Consider the following 22571-nt stretch of genomic DNA (forward strand, 5'->3'; position numbering starts at 1 on the left):
AGTGTTGAGATTGCAACAAGATGATGGAGCTTAGTGAAAAGAGTCGCCTTCACTAAGTGGGCCCGCAGGCTATTTTTGGCGCAAGTCTATTTTTAGACTATGTCTATTTTTAGACATAGGGATCATGTCTATGGATTGCAGGTTGATGTTTATGGATGATTGATCAAGTTGGGAAAAAAATAGATGGACTTCTATTTTTGATGAAAGTGTGAGTGATCACAGTGTGAGTGATCAAAGTCTATTTTTAGACTGGCTATCAAAAATAGAAAAGTCAAATATTATTATCTCACAATAATATTTGGACTATAAACTTAATCTTATTCTCTTGGAGCACTTTAGTTTGAGCTACAGAGGTGGCACATGCAGCTGTCAGAAGGAAATACGCTTTTCTTATGAGTCAGTTGAGTTTTTGCATGCATGACTTCAGTTAGAACTCAATCAGTTGAGTTTGGTGGAGTTGATTGTGGAGTTGATGGAGTTGTGTTCAGTTTAGCTGTGTTAAACTGGTTGTATTTAGTCTAACTGGCAAATAGACTAGAGATGAGTTGGGTGAATTAGTTATTAATTAATTCACAAGTTATTAACTCATAATACAACTAATGAATACATCAGTTAACTCAGTTGCATGCCAGTGCATGTTCAGTTCAACAGGGACAGGTGGTAGAGAATCAGATTGCTATCAGTTGTGACTATAGTTGTGCACTAGATCTTGCACAATCAAGGGATTGAGTATGCCAATGAGTTTGCTCACGTATTGGCCCACATTATAGCTTGTGCTCACGTCCAACAAAGAGTGAGTGACTATTTTTCAGGTGAAAAACGAGTTTGGTGAGCCATTCTCATCAGTTCTTGAGCAGGTATTGAGCAGTGGAGGCAGGCAAGCAGTGGAAGAGATTTGGAGATCAGATTGAGCTGTATTGTGTGTAACAGAGGTGGAGATACTTGTGAGAAGTATTATGTTGTGTAATGTTACATGGTCTCAATCATTAATATACAGATAGTTGGGGTTTTTAGCGAGATGCTTTCCCCGGGATACATACTGTGTTAATGTGTGAATGCTCTTGATGTTTTATTGTTATTGATGCTGCTATATTGATGATCAACGTAGAGGAGCTTATGTATTGTGTATGTTTTCCACAATAGTACATGATCAGGATAATCTCCATTGAATATGTGTTAAATTATTCAAAATTTCTACATGGTATTAGAGCGAGCTAGATAATTGTAGAAAAAGTTTCTACATGGTATCGGAGCTGCTTGATTTGTAGAAGAGATTTTTACAGGATATCAAGCGAGGATTGATCATCATATCTACTATTCATGAAGTGTTTACATTCTATTTCTTCAGGCAGAGTCTGTAATCGGGCCAGGTAGCCTCTGGATTCATCCTTCCTTTGGAAGGTGAGATATCCGGTGAATGCCCATACAGTCAATCTCTGTATGAGAAATATTGTGTTCTCACGAATTCTAGATCGGAAGCAGTCGAGTTGGAGCTGGTGGAAATTCGAATTTGCAGCAGTGTTGTTGAAAATGTCTTTCAACGGATTGCAAATGTTATTCCAAAGCAAGAGCGACCTGGCGCTCAAGGATAAACACATAAACAATAAAGGTGAGAATGGATCTTCATCAAAGGTATCTGATGAAGAGAATTGCGCTTTGGCTGCCAAAGCAAAGAAGTGTAAGAACAAGAAAGCTTCTCATTCCGGTGCGAAAGGAAAGAAGCAGGACATGTCCAAGGTGAAGTGTTTTCACTATCACCGGCACGGACACTATGCCACTAATTGTCCGCAGAAGAAGAAGAACAAGCAGGCTACTGGATCTTCAGCAGGAGAGGCTCTAGCCTCACAGTTTGAGCTTGATTTTTCATTGATCGCATGCTTGGTTTCAAGTGTGATGGGATCAATGTGGTTCTTGGACAGTGGTGCGTCTTTTCACATGACGGGAGATAGAGATTTGTTCTCTGATCTGGAGGACAAAGATCTTGGAGTGCACATCGAGATGGGCGATGATGGTAGATACATTGCGACCGGTATCGGTACCATTTTCTTTGAGAGGGAGTCTGGTAAACCCTTTGTATTGAAGGAAGTCATGCATGTTCCAGGATTGAAGAAGAATCTCATCTCAGTGGCGATGTTAGAAGACAAGGGGTATGATGTTGTTTTCAGCGAGGGAAAGGCCTTCCTGCGCAGCAAGACAATTGGTGAGACCCGGAAGATAGGGGTTCGAGTGAGGAACCTTTATCAGTTGCATGTAGATGGATGCGCAGCAATGGCGGGCAAGGCAGAAGGATTGGTGAGCCGGGATGATGGCGAGTTGTGGCACAGGAGATTGGGTCACCTTCACCATGGAGCCTTGAAGATACTGCAGCAGATCACTACAGGGCTTCCTAAAGGCACACTTGCGCAGTCAGATCAGTGCAAGGGGTGTACTTTGGGGAAGTTTGTGAAAGCCACCTTTCACGAGAAGGATAGTCGCGCCACGACGATCCTTGAGAGAATTCACACAGACGTGTGTGGACCTTTCTCAGTTGCTTTGACAGCAAAACACAGGTATTATGTGATTTTTGTTGATGATTTCTCTCGTAAGTGCTGGATCTTCTTCATGCAGAAGAAGAGCGAGACATATTCAAAGTTCTGTGAATTCAAAGCACTGGTCGAGAAGGAGTCGGGGAAGAAGGTGAAGGCTCTTAGGAGCGATAATGGTGGTGAATACATCTCGGACGAGTTCAAGGATTTCTGCAAGACAGAAGGGATTCGTAGAGAGCTCATAGCTCCCCATAACCCACAGCAGAACGGGGCAACTGCGCGGAAGAACAGAACGATTGTGGGTGTTGCACGGGCAATGTTGCATGATCAGGGCCTACCCCTTCACTTGTGGGCGGAAGCATGCAATACAATAGTTTATGTGCAGAACCGTTGTCCTCATAGGATACTTGGCATGAGTACACCTGAGGAGACTTATTCTGGTAAGAAGCCTGATCTTTCTCATTTGAGGATTTTTGGTGCTAACGTTTACATGCATGTGACGAAGGATGCCAGGAAGAAGTTGGATCCGACCGCAGAGGTTGGGATATTTGTGGGGTACACTGATACGCCCCACAACTATTGTGTGTATTTTCCAGACAGTGGTATAACTGTTGTGCGACGGGATATAAAATTTCAGGAGGAGAAAGCCATGAAGTGTTCGCTTGAGAGGGAGCTACACTTGCATGCAGATGAGGAGCTATTAGTTCCTAAGGATGAGCTTCAGGACGTGTATCAGCCACAGGATGAGGTTCATGGAGTGGAAGAGACCACTCATGCAGCGCCAACCATCAGAGGGCGAAAGCGCTTGACAGAAACTGAGTGACTGGCTCAAGATGCAGGGAAAGTTGTAGGACCACCTACAGCCCAATGCAGGCAGAGACAGTCACCTGATCGGTACACTGGATACATGGCTCTTATGAGCAAGTGTGTTGTGACTGAGCCATCCTCTTTCGAGGAAGCTGTGGAGGATCCCGCATGGGTAGACGCCATGGTGGAAGAGTATGATTCTATTGTCAGAAACAGTGCATGGGAGATTGTTCCTAGACCGGAAGGGAAATCAGTGGTGGGTTCGAGATGGATCTACAAAGTTAAGCAGACAGCTGACGGGAGTGTGGAGAAGTACAAGGCAAGATTTGTTGCCCGAGGCTTTTCACAGATTGAGGGGATCGATTATGAGGAGACCTTTTCACCTGTCGCAAGGTATTCTTCCATACGGACGATTCTTGCTCTCTCAGCGAAGATGGGATGGCACATTCATCAGATGGATGTGAAGACTGCGTTCCTCAACGGAGTCATTGAGGAGGAGGTGTACATTGAGCAACCGGAAGGCTTTGAAGTCTTCAGCAGCGAGTCGCATGTGTGCAGGCTCAAGAGAGTGCTGTATGTGTTGAAGTAAGAACCACGTGCTTGGTACACACGGATAGACAGCTATTTCACAGGACTTGGATTCTCCAAGAGCGAGGCGGATCCGAACCTATACCAGATTGTGGTGGAGGGTAAGTTGCTTATCATTGTACTGTATGTTGATGATTTGATTCTAATGGGTGATGAGCTGTTGATACTGTCATGCAAGAAGGATCTTGCTACAGAGTTTGAGATGAAGGACTTGGGCCTCCTTCACTATTTCCTAGGATTGGAAATATGGCAGCGCAGTGGTGGACTGTTTGTTTCTCAGGGCAAGTATGCTCGGGAGATACTGGAAAATTTCAACATGCATGGCTGCAAGCCTGTTGATACTCCTCTTCCTGGAGGTTGGAGGAAGGAGGATGCCACTTCGGGAGAAGAAGTGGATGCCACTGTTTATCGACAGTTGGTGGGGTCGTTGATGTATTTGGTCAATACACCACCTGATATATGCTATGCAGTTAACCAGCTTTCACAAGCTATGGTTAAGCCTACCAAGCTCTTCTGGAAGGCGGGCAAGCATGTATTGCGCTACTTGAGAGGCACATCGGGATATGGTTTGTGGTACAGACAGGAGGATGAGGTGAAGGTATGTGGCTTCACGGATGCAGATTGGGCAGGGAGCCCAACGGACAGAAAGAGCACATCAGGAGGGGTCTTCAGTATCAGATCGACAATAGTTTCTTGGTACAGCAGGAAGCAGAGATCTGTGTGGATGAGGATGATCCTGGTCGGGTTGTTCGGGTCCAAGCACATCAGGTACCATCATATCAGAGATTGTGTGCAGCAGAGGATCATGTTACTTTCGTACATTCCAACGGAGGATCACGATGTTGATATTCTGACGAAGGCTCTCACCAGGAGAAAATTCGAGTACCACCGAGGCAGGATAGGGGTTGCTGATAATCCATATCTTGTCGAGAGGGAGTGTTGAGATTGCAACAAGATGATGGAGCTTAGTGAAAAGAGTCGCCTTCACTAAGTGGGCCTGCACGCTATTTTTGGCGCAAGTCTATTTTTAGACTATGTCTATTTTTAGACATAGGGATCATGTCTATGGATTACAGGTTGCTGTTTATGGATGATTGATCAAGTTGGGAAAAAAATAGATGGACTTCTATTTTTGATGAAAGTGTGAGTGATCACAGTGTGAGTGATCAAAGTCTATTTTTAGACTGGCTGTCAAAAATAGAAAAGTCAAATATTATTATCTCACAATAATATTTGGACTATAAACTTAATCTTATTCTCTTGGAGCACTTCAGTTTGAGCTACAGAGGTGGCACATGCAGCTGTCAGAAGGAAATAAGCTTTTCTTATGAGTCAGTTGAGTTGTTGCATGCATGACTTCAGTTAGAACTCAATCAGTTGAGTTTGGTGGAGTTGATTGTGGAGTTGATGGAGTTGTGTTCAGTTTAGCTGTGTTAAACTGGTTGTATTTAGTCTAACTGGCAAATAGACTAGAGATGAGTTGGGTGAATTAGTTATTAATTAATTCACAAGTTATTAACTCATAATACAACTAATGAATACATCAGTTAACTCAGTTGCATGCCAGTGCATGTTCAGTTCAACAGGGACAGGTGGTAGAGAATCAGATTGCTATCAGTTGTGACTATAGTTGTGCACCAGATCTTGCACAAGTTAGCTCTACTGAACTAGTCTATAATCAAGTCACTGTGGGAGATTTCGCATAACTCTTCCTTGGAGAATCCAATTTGGGTCAGACTTGTGGCATTGGAAAGAGGACACAGAGAGCTACTACAGGTCACAAGTTCAGAACTAGATGACTGGAAATTATAGAGATACATCAGAGGAAATATCGAGCTCCTACAAAGTGAAAAAAGGTGTGTAGATTTTTTTAAATGTTTGCTTAAGCTTGGTTTGAAAATTTATTTTGAAGGAATTCAAAGGGCATAGTAGAGCATTATTATCGATAACTAATGCCCCGAGGAAAGAAAATGCAAACACCTAGTAAGGAACCTGAAAGCTCTAGCATGACTCATGAAGAAGAGGAAGAAATGCTACATGATATATCAAAATTACAAGAACAAGTGCAACAAATGTCACGCTCACAAAAGTTAACAGATGCTAAGATAAATGGCGTGGAAGCTAAGATAAATGGCGTGGAAGCTAAGATGAATGGCATGGAAGCTAAGATGGACAATTTGAAGATAGATTTGAACACAAATTTGAAGACAAGCATGGCAAATTTGAAGACAGATTTGACTAATTTTCTACAAGAAATACTTAATAATGCTAAAAAGGTAGTAAAGGAAACTCATGATGAGAACAAAAGAAATGTTAATCATGATTCCATAGACGCTAATGTTGGATCGAAGAATCACCACATTCCAAAAATCGATATGAGGAAGTTTGATGGCAAGGATCCCGCCACATGGATATTACAGATGGAGCAATTCTTCGATCTCAATAATGTGCAAAACACACAAAAGGTACATATGGCAACTTTATATTTGGAACCAAATCAGTTTGTATGGTATCAATGGCTTTGTTCTCGTAAACAATTTATCACTTGGGCAATTTTTATGGAAGAATTGATAGCACATTATGAGGATACAAAAAGCAACACTTTTTTTAGCCAATTGATAAGTCTCAAACAAAAGGGTTCAATAATGGAGCACATTGAGGAGTTCCAAAAATTGAACATAAGGGTAAAAGATATTCCAGAGGAGCATAGGATTGATGTGTTCATAGGTCTTTAAAGGATAATATCCAACATGATGTGCGCCTTTGGGAACCTGATTCATTAGAGAAGGCATTCAGGTTAGCAAGAAAAATGGAAAGCAAAATTATGGCAACTAGGAAGCATACCATTCACAATTATAAAGACGGAAGTGTTGTTGCCCATAGTCTTCCACAACCTACAAGGTTGACACCACAACAATTGGAAGAAAAAAGAGCAAAAGGGCTTTGTTACAATTGTGATAGCAAATACACAAAAGGTCATAAGTGTGCTAAGAAGAAATTATTCTACATAGATTGTGAAGAGGAAGAAGAAAAGGAGCAAGAAAGGTCAAAAGAAGAGAATATATTCCAGGAACAAAGCCTAGATGAAGAACAAATAAATCCGACCATATCTTGTAATGCATTGGTGGGAATTACCACTCCTCAAACCATCAAGATAGAAGGACAAATCAAGAAGAAAAAGGTAATAGTGTTGATTGATTCAGGAAGCACCCACAATTTTATTCATTGTAGGGTAGCAAAAGAATTGAATTGCTTCCTATATCCAGCACCAGAGTGTCAAGTGATGATTGCAAATGGAGGAACAATAAATTATTCTGGAAAGTGCCATAATATCAAGCTATCCATGGGAGAATATGTATTGACTAGCCCAATGCTTTCCATTCCAATGGGAGGTGCTGATGTTGTGCTAGGAGCCCAATGGCTACAATCCTTGGGTACAATAGCTTTTAATTTTCAAGAACTTTTCATGAAATTTTCTGTGGAAGGAAAGGAAGTTGAATTAAGGGGTATTGCAGGGAAACCAGGAAAGATAATCAGCTCTAATGGCATGACAAAGCTTCTAAAAAAGGAGCAAAGAGGTGTAATTGCACAATTATGTTCGCTAGATGTTTCCACATTGGAATCATCTATTTCTCCAGATCTCCAAAAAGTCCTCGACAATCATTCCAAGGTATTTGAGACTCCCAAAGGTCTCCCACCTATGCGTGATCATGATCATGCTATTCATCTAATTCCAGGAAGTGTTCCTCCAAACATCAGGCCGTACAGATATCCATATGTCCAAAAAAGTGAAATTGAACGTATGGTTGCAGAAATGCTAGAGGCTGGTATAATTCAACCGAGTCAAAGTTCTTTCTCAGCTCCAGTAGTATTGGTGCACAAGAAGGATGGATCATGGCGCATGTGTCCAGATTATAGGGAGCTCAACTGTTATAGACATTTTTGTGCCTCGCAGCATGGAGCATGAAATGTCAATAATTACAGGGATCCTCAGTCCCTAAACATGTTGTTCTTACCCCTAGAAGAACAAGGTCAGCAAACCACAGCACTTCCCATCAGTTCTCCACCTGAAAACACTCAAAAACAGGCTATTTTTGGATCATGTCAGCTGCTCCACTGAGCATCTGCGCTGGAATGCAACTGCTCCTCCTTGTACCTGCGCTGAAAGTCAAATCTAATGAAGGCTACCTGCGCTGGGCGAGATTGGCCAAGTGGCACAGTCATTCTGCAAGGTGTCAATTGCCCAGGAAGCTTCCAAACTGACACTTGGTTCAAGGGATTCGCCCTGTGATGAGTAAGAGGTACTTGATCTCCATGTGTAAGCAAGGATCTCCAAGTGGACTCAAGAACTGAAGTTTAACTGAAGAGGGAGAGGACACAAGGCAGCTTTATGTCAGTCTCAAGCTGACTCATCTTTTCTTCTTCTATCCTATATATAGAGCTCTTCTATGAGGTCTAAGGAGGCTGGAATTTTGTGCAAAGCAAGGAAGTGCTGTTGGTTTACAGTTAGAGCTATTGGGTGATTGCTTTTATAGAGGTGAAGAGGAGATTTCTTGCTGCTGGGGAGGTGCTGCTGGATTGGAGCCATTGATGGTTGTAACCTTCTCAGAACCCTTTTACTTCTATCAATAAAGCTTTGAATGTTCTCCTATATACTTGTATTGCATTGATGTATTGTATTTACTTGTATATCTGATTCACTCTAATCCATGCATCAGTTATGAGTACATGTTTCTTGTAGTTTCCATCTCTTGTTTGTGCAGGATCTGTGTGTAGCTGGGCCGGCAAAGGGAGCAAGGAGCTGGGAACAAGAGACAAAGAGAGAGGACAGGATCGACAAAAGCGAAAGACACCGGTTGGTCAATCTTTTCTTCCTTCTCTGTACTTTCATAAAGGAAAATATCAAAGCTTTACTTTCAGTTGTTGCTAAGGACTGTCACCCTTAGAGTAGGGATAGGGTCATCTGAGTCGGATACTTTTCCCCACAACAAACTGGCGACTCCGTTGGGGACCTAGTATCTTGTTGGTTTATTGTGTTTCTTGCTATTCATCTCATAAACAAGGAGAGCACCAAATCGAACTGCAATTGAGTCCTTCAATTGCAAAGTAGAGGGCAGCTGCTCTGGCTCAATTTTTGAGCAAGTTTATGATTTGAAGAGCTGATCCACAAGGACTCTTGTGCTCTTTGTGATAGCTTTTCATCCTCTTGATCATCCCTTAGCTTGTACTTGACCTATAGCTTTTTATTTCAGCAAAAACAATGAATTTTTGAGCTTTTTATGACCCGGAAACCCTTGTAAACGCAACTCTCGTGTCTCAGTGCAGGCTGTCCAAAGGCAGTCTGCATTTCAGCGTAGGTACTCCCTTCGGGAACTGCGCTGAGAGTCAGTTTGACAGACCAGAGCCTGCGCTGAACCAGTTAGGCTATGTCTTCCTGAGGTTTCCCACTGAGTCTTGGCCCTGTTTTCACTGTTATTTTGCTGCTGATTGCTTGTCATTTGTACTTGCTGTAAACCAACTTTCCTTGACATTATTCCGCCTCAGTTGTGTGATGAAACTGTGATTGTTCTTTCAGTATTTCTTGTTTCAGTTACAGTTTCCCATTGTGAAAAGCAAACCAGTATAGCTGTGGCCTCTTAGATCCTGAACTGTAAAAGTGTCTTTGTGATCTTAAGAGCTAGTTTTATTACTGTTCATGGCTGTTTGAGTTTGTTTGTTTTTCATTTTATGGTTTGAATTCATACATTTTTAGTGTCGAAACAAGTACCTGTAAGGCGTCTTTTGATTTTAGACAAAACTTGTTTGTTTACGCTTCAAATTGAATTCGAAAATTATACGACAGTTTCCTTTTGTCTACATCAACATTAAGGGAAAAGAAAAGAAATACATGCATCTTGCATTTGCATTTTTTGATAAGTTTGCGTGATTGATCTAGGGGAAAGTGCATTAGTTTGTGCTTTGTGCTCTGTGTGGAAAGATAATGTTTTTCTCTCCCCTCAGTAGTTAGGATTTTCAAAGCTAAAAAGATTGTAAAGCTTGCTTATCATTTTAGCTGCATTTAGGAATTTGTACCAATACATCTCGTGGTGATCCTGAAAGACAAACTGCTAAACAAGATCAACTTAAAATATATTGAATGAATCTAAAAACGCTTTGTAACATAACGCTCACAATAGAGGTCTAGGTAGAGACGTGTTCCGGCGTCGTTAAACGTAGTGACTGTCGATCTCTACGAAGGTGGGTGATTCCTCCTGAGGGACGATAACACTAATATGGACTTGTGCTCCCGCGTACCGTCGCGTATATTGGGAGACCCCTATAGGCATTTATCCTTTATCCTTAGGAAGCCGTGCCGGCCGCCCTACTGATCGCGATGCAGTGAACACAGCATTCACGAAGATCGACCACCCGTACCGTAAAACGTATTCTGTGGTTTCGCGAAAGGTTTGGCACACCCTCTGCCTAGATCTCCAGAGCAGTTTCTTTTGGCCCTTTTCAAACTCTATAACTGAAAAGGTCCAACCGAGCATTTGTCACTTCGGGCTCGTTAATACATCGAAGGCGACTAGAGTCATCTTTAGCTTTTTCTCGACTCTTAAAACATGAAAAAGCAAAGTTGTGTCTAAAGCGTCGTTATAAAATTTATTTTAAGCGGAATAATCATCACCCTTCCCTCGTTGATCTTCGAAGTTAGTCCACCACAAGTGGAAGTTCCTGTAGAATCGCTAAGAAATCTTTTGGATAGACTAGATATGTCTGAACAACCGTCGACATCTAGGACTGTGTCGTCCGACACAGCTGCAGCAGAGCCTCCTGCTGCTACTCCAACGATGTTCGCTGGTATACCATCTGTCCCGGCAAATTGTCAACAACAAGCCGGAGTCCAATCAGGGACAACGACATGGTTAGTTCCTATTTCTTCATCCGGACTATCATCTGGTATTTCTTATGTTGAAACTCGCCAAATTGATCCATTTGGAGGTCAATCTGGGCAATCGATCCCCTTGAGTTCCGGATTGATACCATATGGGGGGCAGTATGCCCTTTCATTACCTCCTCCGGGAGGATGCCCATCCGTGAGTTCACAACAAAGTTCAGGTCAAACTGGAATTACATCCAGCAGTTGGGTACCAATACTGCCTCAACAACCAGGAGTTGTATATTCTATGCAACCAGTCCACCCTGTGTCGAATGTTGCCACTATACCTGGTATGGTGATTGCGTCGCAAGTACAAGCGCTGCCTACTGTATGTCAACCCCAAGTTTCTCAGGTTGCCATACAACAGCCTCTTGTCTCGACATCTCAATCGCAACCTCAGGTCAGTGCCTCCTTATCTGGAGCGACTCAGGATCAAACAAGTACTGTGACTCCTCATCTTGGTCAATCATCTAGTATTGGGCATCAGCAAATGGTCCAACAACCAGAGCTGGTTCGAACTCAACAACCGCAATTCCAGCAATCATATCAAGGACCTGAGCAACAAGTCTTTGTAAGTAATGGGCGACCATACTATAATGGTTATACCCATCAACCTTGTCAAAGTTGCCAAAATTATGCTGGTATGCAAAGACCCACTGCTCAGGCGATTCCATCTTATCCTGGATATGCTTCGCCTAACCTGAATCAACAGTTGCCCTTTGTAGCAACTCTAGAATTACCAGATCTAAACCGACTGACGAATGATCCAATTGCTTATGCCCCTTGGTGGCCAGCGATTCCACACAAACTTCTATCAGACATTCCTAAATTTAATGGAAATCCAGGTGAAGACCCGTCGAATCACGTGATGACATTCCATCTATGGTGTTCATCAAACACCCTGAATGATGATTCGATAAGACTTCGCCTTTTTCAGAGGACGTTAACGGGTCCAGCGGCAAAATGGTATATTGAATTGCCTAGAGCTTCGTTCGACAACTTTAGTACCTTAGCTACAACCTTTTTAACCCATTTTCAATTACCGATAAGGTATGAAACAGGAACAGAACTCCTTACCAACTTCAAACAGACAACGGGCACTCATATATCTGATCATATACATGAATGGCGACGTCGTCGTAGGATGGTAAAAACATATGTTCCCGATCAGCTATTAGCTGAATGGTTTATAAAGTCATTACTTCCGGCCATAACGGAAGATGTGGCCAAGGGGGGAGTCGTAACAGAAGAGCAAGTTATAGCTCGTGCGCAATATCTAGACTTGGTTTATACTCAGTCTGGCACGCTCTACGACAAAATACCTGACGCCCCTAGACCGGAATTCTCAATTCCTCCTCCTCCTAAATCAAACAATGACTCTCACGCCGGCGATGACGTGATTGGCAAGCACAAAATTTACAGTCAAAATGCAAATGAAAAACTTCTTGCCTCAGAAGTAAATGCCATGTCGACCGACAAGGGCAAAAAACTGAAGCAACTAGGGGGCAAGAAGAAAAAGACAGGAAGAAAAAGGAAACCCCCGACAGGGTGTCATATATGCGATGAGGATCATTGGACGAAATATTGTCCACATATAGCTGAAGTTAAGAAACTCTTCAAGAGTTCAAAAACCCCAGCAGTATTGACTGATCCGTTTCCTAATCCAGGTCAAAATATGGTTGCTAATCAAAATGCTTCCGGATCCCAAGTGCTTATGTTGTCTACCTCAAAGCAACAGAATAATGCTTTGACAAGGAATAAAGATTACGGGAATCCAAAGTTGTCGAACAAAAAGGTTAATGAAGGACCTAGTAGTTCAACAACAACTTTGACCGAAGTTGTGCCACCCGTCGTTCCTGAGCCGATGATAAAGTCGCCAAAGGGAGTAGTACACAAATCGACATTTAATCCTCGTGCCAAAGGAGCACAGAATTATAATATAGTAAAGGACCTGGCCCAATCGCCGTCCACTATGTCGACACTTGAAGTACAAAAAAATTGCCCCTCCCAAGAGCAAGCTTTATTATCAGCAATAGGTGGGATTGGCCCAATGGATTCCAATCTTGTGGCCTTTGATCATAAAGGATATGACCCTCAGTTACCAGCTCAACTAGCTTTCCTTATTCAAGTGAAAGCCCTCAACAAAACTGTTCATCGAACAATTATTGATGAGGGGGCATCTACATGTCTTATGTCGATGAGTTGCTGGGAAGATTTAGGCTCACCACCCTTGTCGAAATCGTCAACGACGTTAAAAGCATTTGATGGACGATCATACACTCCATACGGGATTTTAAGTAACTTGCAAGTTGAACTGGGGGGCAAAACAGTAGGAATTGATGTTGAAGTAATTGATGGAAACCTCGATTACAACATCCTACTTGGAAGACCATGGATCTATGCCATGGCCGCAGTTGTGTCAACCTACTTCAGGAAGATTGCATTCCCCTTCCAAGGGGGAATTACAATCGTTGACCAACAAACTTTTCTCCACGACATTTCACAAGTTACAGAGAGCATTCCAATGATCCATGGAAGGAATCATTTGCTCCAAAATATCGGAGTAGGTCTCCTAAAAGACCCTGCCTTAATGGGTACTTTCGCCCTACCGCCTCCAACTAATCTGGCGGGAGTGGCCACAGTGGAAACCTACAAAATGAAATCTAATCCAATCTTCTGGTTGGATTCGGAAGATTCCTAGATATTTTGTCGGCTTCGAGGATAGTTCCTATCTCAGGTCAACCTCGTTAAAAAATGAAATAAGGATAGTTCTTTACCGTGTCAACCTTGTTAAAAAATGAAATGACCCTATAAAGAATAGGGGGCATGTGCCTCGGTTGCATTATTATGCTGGGGGTTGCATTATTATGCTGGGGGCATATCGAGCAGTTTTAGCACATAGTTCATGCTCGTTAAAAAATAAACGCAAGATCCGAGCAGTTTTAGCGCATAGTTCATGCTCGTTAAAAAATAAACATAAGTTCATGAGCAGGCTTTCCTTTAGAGTTCAAGCTCATTCAGAAAAAATGAACCGGTAAATACCCTTTTGAGATCGTAAATTCATTAGCCATAAAAGCCTTGGTCGTGTTTGTGCACCGTCACCTCCACCGTCATTTGGCCGATCATTCACTTCCATTTGTGTGTTTACCCATTTTGAGGAACATCTGCGAAGAGTGATTTCACCTAGCCATCCTTGTGACACTGCCGTGATTGGAGAATTCCAACCTGTACCTGGAATCTGCTGCTATCCCTGTTCATCACTCGTTCCTCAAAAGACGAGTCCTTTTTGAGCTCTTTTCAGACTCGTAAAATATGAAAAGTTTGCCGAGTTTTGGCCTTCCAGCTCGTTAAAGGGACCGGAAGAGCTATCCCTCATTTAGACTTTAATCTTTTTTGACCTGAGGGATTATTGCACAAAAAGATCGAGCGCTTGTTTTGTTCGGCTCGTTAAAGCAACCGAAAATTCATCCCTTCTGTATTGTTTTATACTTTTTCGGACTTAAGGGATTAGATGACGAAAAAGGAATTATGGAGTTAACTTTCTGTACCTTTTCAGACTCTCTAAAAATGAAAAGGACCGAGTTTTCCTTGTCGTTAGACTCGTTAAAATGATTAAATAGCGACAAACTTGTCTTTAGACGAGAACGAGTTTCCCTATCGCTAAGCTCGTTAAATCATAGCGATGGGCTTGCCCGAAGGGCAGGTTATAGAACAAGCATATGTTATCCTCCTCAAGCTTGACAAAAATAAAGAGGTACTGGTCAGAAATGACTGGGGAAAAATTGGGAGAACATCAAAGTTTAATGGTAGCAAGTCGCTCTTGAACATGACACTTTTCCTCCGTACTACATCGGGTTGGGTTGTTTCATTCACCGGTCTCATCACCATGGTCTTCGCCAAACCGTCCACTTTTGGGGTAATGCTACCGATCCATCGCATCAGTGTCGTTATGTGTTCAAGAGAGGTCATTCTGAAAGTGTCAACCGTGTCCCATCCACTGCCATACATTATCCTTCATCCATTCATGATCGCCACCCTGAATCATATGTCACAGTTTGTTTTCACCTCCACTAAAATCATTAGCTCCGTTCCGTGTCATTGATGTGGGATTCATTAAGGCCCTCCTTTGACGGATCGCTTCTTGTCGACTTCAGCTCATTATCCAAGAAGTTGATCTAGGAACAACCCCATCAGTACTTTGAAGCTTGCATGCCTCAATGGCAAGTTTCTCACTTCCGGCGACAGGTATACATCAATGACCTTCGACCAGAAGATTTTGCGTGGCGTTCGACGCCAAGTCCTTTATTCACGCCACATGAATTGTACTGCAGTACCTTGAGGGTCATTATCATTATCGGTGATTCCTCTCGCGCTTGTTAACGGTTTTCATCATTGACCGGTAATCAAGCGATGTCTTTCCATGTTCGACTTCAGCGAAATTCTCACATGGATCGACTTGTACTTAGAGTGAAGATCGAACGAGTTTGAAGACCCCGGATCTAGTTTCATCCATCCGGGCTGCGATACATATTCAGGAAATATAAAAGCATTTGTCATGTACATCATTGCAGCAGATGATCATCCTACTCAAAGGATGATAATTTCAGCAGAGAATTATCAGTCTACCATCAGACGATCGTCTGTTCTATGTACCAAAATGTATTTATAAAGCTGAGCATGGGAATGCCCGCCTCAGCTAGATCATGAAAACAAAATGAAAAATAATGTATTGTATTGTATTGTATTGTATTGTATTACAGGGCGCCTCCTCAGCACTAGAATGAACTTCGGACCCTCTAGATAAAGCATTTCACCCGATAAACGGCCTCATACTTTAGGGGGCAACTGTTATAGACATTTTTGTGCCTCGCAGCATGGAGCATGAAATGTCAATAATTACAGGGATCCTCAGTCCCTAAACATGTTGTTCTTACCCCTAGAAGAACAAGGTCAGCAAACCACAGCACTTCCCATCAGTTCTCCACCTGAAAACACTCAAAAACAGGCTATTTTTGGATCATGTCAGCTGCTCCACTGAGCATCTGCGCTGGAATGCAACTGCTCCTCCTTGTACCTGCGCTGAAAGTCAAATCTAATGAAGGCTACCTGCGTTGGGCGAGATTGGCCAAGTGGCACAGTCATTCTGCAAGGTGTCAATTGCCCAGGAAGCTTCCAAACTGACACTTGGTTCAAGGGATTCGCCCTGTGATGAGTAAGAGGTACTTGATCTCCATGTGTAAGCAAGGATCTCCAAGTGGACTCAAGAACTAAAGTTTAACTGAAGAGGGAGAGGACACAAGGCAGCTTTATGTCAGTCTCAAGCTGACTCATCTTTTCTTCTTCTATCCTATATATAGAGCTCTTCTATGAGGTCTAAGGAGGCTGGAATTTTGTGCAAAGCAAGGAAGTGCTGTTGGTTTACAATTAGAGCTATTGGGTGATTGCTTTTATAGAGGTGAAGAGGAGATTTCTTGCTGCTGGGGAGGTGCTGCTGGATTGGAGCCATTGATGGTTGTAACCTTCTCAGAACCCTTTTACTTCTATCAATAAAGCTTTGAATGTTCTCCTATATACTTGTATTGCATTGATGTATTGTATTTACTTGTATATCTGATTCACTCTAATCCATGCATCAGTTATGAGTACATGTTTCTTGTAGTTTCCATCTCTTGTTTGTGCAGGATCTGTGTGTAGCTGGGCTGGCAAAGGGAGCAAGGAGCTGGGAACAAGAGACAAAGAGAGAGGACAGGATCGACAAAAGCGAAAGACACCGGTTGGTCAATCTTTTCTTCCTTCTCTGTACTTTCATAAAGGAAAATATCAAAGCTTTACTTTCAGTTGTTGCTAAGGACTGTCACCCTTAGAGTAGGGATAGGGTCATCCGAGTCGGATACTTTTCCCCACAACATCAACAAGCTCACTATTAAAGATAAGTTCCCCATTCCTGTCATTAATGAATTATTGGATGAATTGCATGGATCAATTTACTTCACCAAGCTGGATCTTCGTTCGGGATATCATCAAATCAGAATGAATATTGAAGACATTCCGAAAACGGCATTTAGAACTCATGAGGGTCATTATGAATTTTTGGTCATGCCTTTTGGCCTTACCAATGCACCTTCAACATTTCAAGGTTTGATGAATTCAATTTTCAAACCATTCCTTAGAAAATTTGTGTTGGTATTTTTTGATGATATACTAATCTACAGCAAGTCTTGGAAGGATCATGTTGAACATGTTGACAAGGTGCTACAACTATTGGAGGAGAAACAATTATATGCAAAAAGATCCAAATGTTTCTTTGGAGTCCAGGAGGTGGAATATTTGGGTCATATTGTATCTCATGAAGGAGTTAAGGTAGACCCTAGCAAAATTAAAGCCATTAAGGAATGGAAAATCCCCACATCCATAAAGCATCTGCGAGGATTTCTTGGGTTGATAGGGTATTATCGCAAGTTCATTAAGAATTATGGGAGAATAGCAGCACCTCTAACAACATTATTGAAGAAAGATTCATTTTCATGGACTCCGGAAGCAACAAAGGCCTTTAAACATCTTAAAGAGGCAATGTGCCAAGCACCGGTCTTAGCTACACCGGACTTCACAAAAACCTTTATTGTGGAATGTGATGCTTCAGGAAATGGAATTGGTGCTGTTCTAATGCAAGATGAAAGACCCATTGCTTTTGAAAGTCGTCCAATCAAGGGAAAGTTTTTAAGCAAAGCTATTTATGAGAAGGAAATGTTGGAAATACTCCATGCACTTAAGAAATGGCGACCCTACCTAATGGGAAGACACTTCAAGGTAAAAACGGATCATGATAGCCTTAAATACTTTTTAGAACAAAGATTATCCTCTGAAGAGCAACAAAAGTGGGTCACAAAGATGTTGGGTTATGACTTTGAAATCATCTACAAAAAAGGGAAGCAAAATGTGGTGGCAGATGCACTCTCAAGAAAGGATGAGGATATGGAAGCATTGTTGTGTGCCATTTCTATTATCCAACCAGATTGGATAAACGAAGCAAAGGAGGAATGGAAGAATGACGAAGAAGTGTGGGCACTTATTCGAAAGCTACAACAAGATTCCAGTACTTCTGATACATTTAGCTAGCAAAATGATTCGTTATGGTACAAAGATCGCTTATACCTTTGTAAGAATTCCCAGCTAAAACAAAAGATTCTTATGGAATTGCACACTTCTCCCTTAGGAGGGCACTCAGGATTTTTAAAAACTTACCACAGGGTTAAGAAGGAATTTTTTTGGGATGGCCTTAAATCAGATATTCAAAAGTTTGTGGCGGAATGTTTGGTTTGCCAACAAAATAAAGTTGAAACAATTAAGACACCGGGTCTATTACAACCTTTATCCATTCCAAGCCAACGTTGGGAGGAGGTTTCAATGGATTTTATCACAGGTTTACCCAAGTCTGAGGGAAAGAGTGTCATCATGGTGGTAGTTGACAGACTTACCAAGTATGCACACTTTTGTGCATTATCACATCCATTTAAAGCCAGTACAGTTTCTACTGCATTTATGGAAACAGTTCAAAAGCTACATGGAAACCCAAAAATTATTGTAAGTGACAGAGATCCCATTTTCACTGGAAATTTTTGGACAGAATTATTTTCTTGTCTGGGTACTCAGTTAGCTCATAGCTCATCTTATCATCCTCAATCTGATGGGCAAACTGAGATAGTAAACAAATGTTTGGAAGGATATCTTCGTTGCTTTGTATCTGATAAACAGACACAATGGGTCAAATGGTTGCCTCTGGCTGAATGGTGGTATAACACTTCCTTCCATACAGCAACAAAAATGACCCCATTTATGGCACTTTATGGGTACCAACCACCATCAATCACATCATATTTAAGAGAAAATTCTAAGGTTCAAGCAGTGGAACATCACATCGAACATCAACAACAAGTCCTCCAACTCTTAAAGGATAACCTCGTGTTGGCACAAAATAGAATGAAACAACAGGCAGATCAACATCGCAGTGAAAGAAGTTTTGATGTAGGTGATTGGGTATTCCTACAGCTACAACCATATAAGCAAATGTCCCTAAAGCAAGCTAAGAAGGATAATAAATTATCACCAAAGTATTATGGTCCGTACAAGGTGTTGGAAAAGATTGGTACTATGGCATACAAATTGGAGCTTCCTGCAGCTTCTCGATTGCACCCAGTTTTCCATGTTTCATGTTTAAAGAAGGTTATAGGCGACAAGCTCCCAGTTCAAACAATATTGCCAGAACTTGACGAGGAAGGAAAAATTATATTGGAACCAGAAGCAGTCACAGAAACAAGAACTTGACAGCTACGAAATCGATCAATTTCAGAGTATCTTATCAAGTGGAAGAACTTATCCGCTGAAGATTCCACATGGGAGGATGAGAATTTTATGCAGAAGTATCCAGAACTACTCAAGCGTTGAGGACAACACTTTTTTGAAGGAGAGGGGCATGTTGGGTCCCTATAATACTAGTGATTACCCCATTACTATTGTAGTTATACCCCTTATTTATATTGTTGTTCCCCTACTACCCCCATATTATTATTTCTGTGCCCCATAGAATCTCTCTATTGTTATTTTTGTGGCTTTATATTATTATTGTTAGGTCGGCTGGATTATATTGTGACTCCTTAGACTCCTATATATAGAAAGGAGGTTTTGTCATTTGTATCATCCAAGAATTGTTCATTTATGTAATGTAAAGGAGGTTGCCCCCTCGAAGAGGCTGAATTCTAAGGCGTTGATCTATCTTTTCTATCTTTTCTTGAGCTGGTTTCATAACATATGCACAAGATATGTAACATTATTTGAAAGCAGGGTAGTCTTGCTATTTAGAAATTTTGTGGTTCCAAAACCTAAGGATGAACATGAGAAGATATTTATTAATGGAAATAAGGATGAGGCTACAGGAGTCATGAAGAACTACATATTTGAGGATATTTTCATTCATACAAGAGAAATAGACTCTATGAATCAAGTCTAGAATTAGTTAAATAATTTGTTTGACAAATTGTTAAGGACTATATCATACTTTTCCAAATAATACATGGTTAAATTGTAATATTGATGAAGTAGAATATATATTAGTCTACATAAAAAAACAAGACAAGGAAAATGAGATAAGTTTGGAATGAGGAGCTCGTAGGATTAATTGAGAAATTATAAGAAGTAGCTATCAAGATGGTTGAACCAAATTTCTAAGAATTTGAAAATATTGTTATTGTCACCTAATGATACATAATGGTACCTCATGTACATTGGAAAGAGATAGGTAAGAGACAAGATTAATAAAATGTGATATTCAAAATATAGTCGTGTTTCGATATATATAATTTGAGTATGAATTTTTTGGTTACATTGATATACCTAAAACTTTGGTATAAGAACTCTTGTAACTCACCTTATAATTATAATAATTTAACCTTTGTGCATTGAAAAATTATGAAATTTCTAAAAAAATCTAGTTATACCTCTATTATTTTAATTTTAATGGAATGAATAATCAATTAAAATTACCAACTATCTATTATAATGCCCCTTAAATCGAAATTATCCACCTAGAGATCCAACTTTGGTGATTAGTCCTTATTAACGCTACATATTTCATATCAAGCATAAAATCATTTGATGTATAATGTTTTTTCATTATCTCGACATATTAGAAAACCATAATAATTTTTATATTGATGGTTATCTGTCATATCAAGTGTGAAGTTGTAAGTATTTCTTTTTTCTTCCACTAATGAGGTGGTGTTGCTCTAGAGCTCTGGAGCTTGCATGAGGGCTCAAACCTACAACCTAATAATCTGTCTTACTATCCATTTTTCATATTAGTCCCTTCTATATAGATTCTATGGACCCATATCGCTAACTCTTACAAAGGGCTTTCTCTTCACGATGGCCCTAAAGGTGGGGGGGGGGGGGGGGTTGCCTCCTTCCGGAAAGATCTTACAAGAAATGGAATTAAGTTAGTAGACTTTCATGACTTAAAGTAAAGGACTTCGGGTTCGTCACAAGTGCCAATCGTGGGTGATAAATGGCAAGAAGGTTTGAGAGGTCATTGTATACTGAAGGCTGCTACAAACCCTAGATTCATCATACCCTCAAAATGTTTACATGATCACCAAAAGTGGACGAGACATCATGCTCTCATATGTAAGTTTATTGGAATTTGGCCAATTGAGAGGGAGCTTGAACAATGGATTCAACCACATTGGAAGACCAAAGGGGAGGTAGACTTGAGAATAGGCCCAAAAGGTTTTTTCATAGTCATATTCTCTAAATTAGAGGACAAATAATATATCTTTGAAGGGGACCATATTTTTATAATAATGTTAGGCTATATATTTTTCACTGGGAAGCATGCTTTAACCCGGACAAGGAGGAATTCTCTATTTGCCCGGTATGGGTAAGGTTATATTCCCTTCCCATAGATTTTTGGATACCTGAAATATTGGAAGGCATCAGGTAAGCACTGGGGAAATTTGTAAAAGTTTTAGAGGTTATGTGGCGAGGCAGAAATATGTCATTTGTGCACTTATGTGTCTATATGAACATTTCCCAACCATTACCAAAATCCATAGAGTTGGATTACTAAGGTGAAATATGGACTCAAAAATTTGACTATGAACATGTTCAATTACGATGTCGGTTATGTCATCAATATGGTCATCTCATTAGGGAGCGCCCCTAGTGAAGAAAGGAACAGGAAGTAGACATTCTTCCAGGAAACAACAAGTTTATAAGGGTATCTACAAGGAGACGTAAACAAAAGAACTGGAATCCTCAAAATGATATATCATTGGAAGATAAGAACTCATTATCTATCCTTGAAGCAATGGAAGAAGATGAAAATAAGATAGATGATATCAACATGATAGATAATTTGGGCGAGGCTTAAGCTGAAAAACAAGCCTAGAAACGTAAACTGGAGGAATATAATCCTTTTTTCATCTTACCGGGTTTCAATGAAGTTATCCCCTTACTTAAGAGGATCAGGCTCTATCTAAAGAAGAAATGCATTTGTTTTGTAATTCCCTCCTCCCTCATTTACCTAAGCTAACCAGCCAACCAGGGCAAACATATGACGAGAGGCTACTATGACTTGATTCAATATCCTAGGTCACCTTAAGGAAGTGGCACTGACAAAACACAACCAAATGGAAATGCATTTGGTTTGTAATTCCCTCCTCCCACCCTTCCAAGTGACCAACCCCTGAGGAAACTCAGGAGTTCAAGGACCTAGAGCCCTAATCGCTCCCTTGCGAAGCCCTCCAAGCGACTAAGGGTCCCAGTTGCTACCATGAGCCTACCTGAGTTTGACGGTAGCCTTTTTATGCCAATTCTACGCCATCGACTGCAATATTTAAGGATAAATTTCAAGGCTATGATCCATTCACTGCCCATAACTTCATGGAATTTACAAAAATGAAAAGAAACATAGAGATAATGATGCCAATGCAAATTCTTGAACAAATACTTGACTGGACCCCTACTAGCCATGACAAACATTTCGTTAAACGTGTCACAAATATGCATTCTATAGGTCATAATAATATATCTGAGCATAAGGGTTTTATACTTATCTGAGAATTGCTGGGAAACATTGATACCTTATCACATTAGCTGCATTATCATCTATTAGGTCATAGATTCATTGCTCAATCATTTACAAATCAAAACATCATGAGAACCATACATTTTCATTTTCA

Source organism: Pinus tabuliformis, chromosome X (assembly GCF_031772625.1).
Source record: "Pinus tabuliformis cultivar Carrire ecotype Pingquan chromosome X, CPIR1, whole genome shotgun sequence".
Taxonomy (NCBI): Eukaryota; Viridiplantae; Streptophyta; class Pinopsida; order Pinales; family Pinaceae; genus Pinus; species Pinus tabuliformis.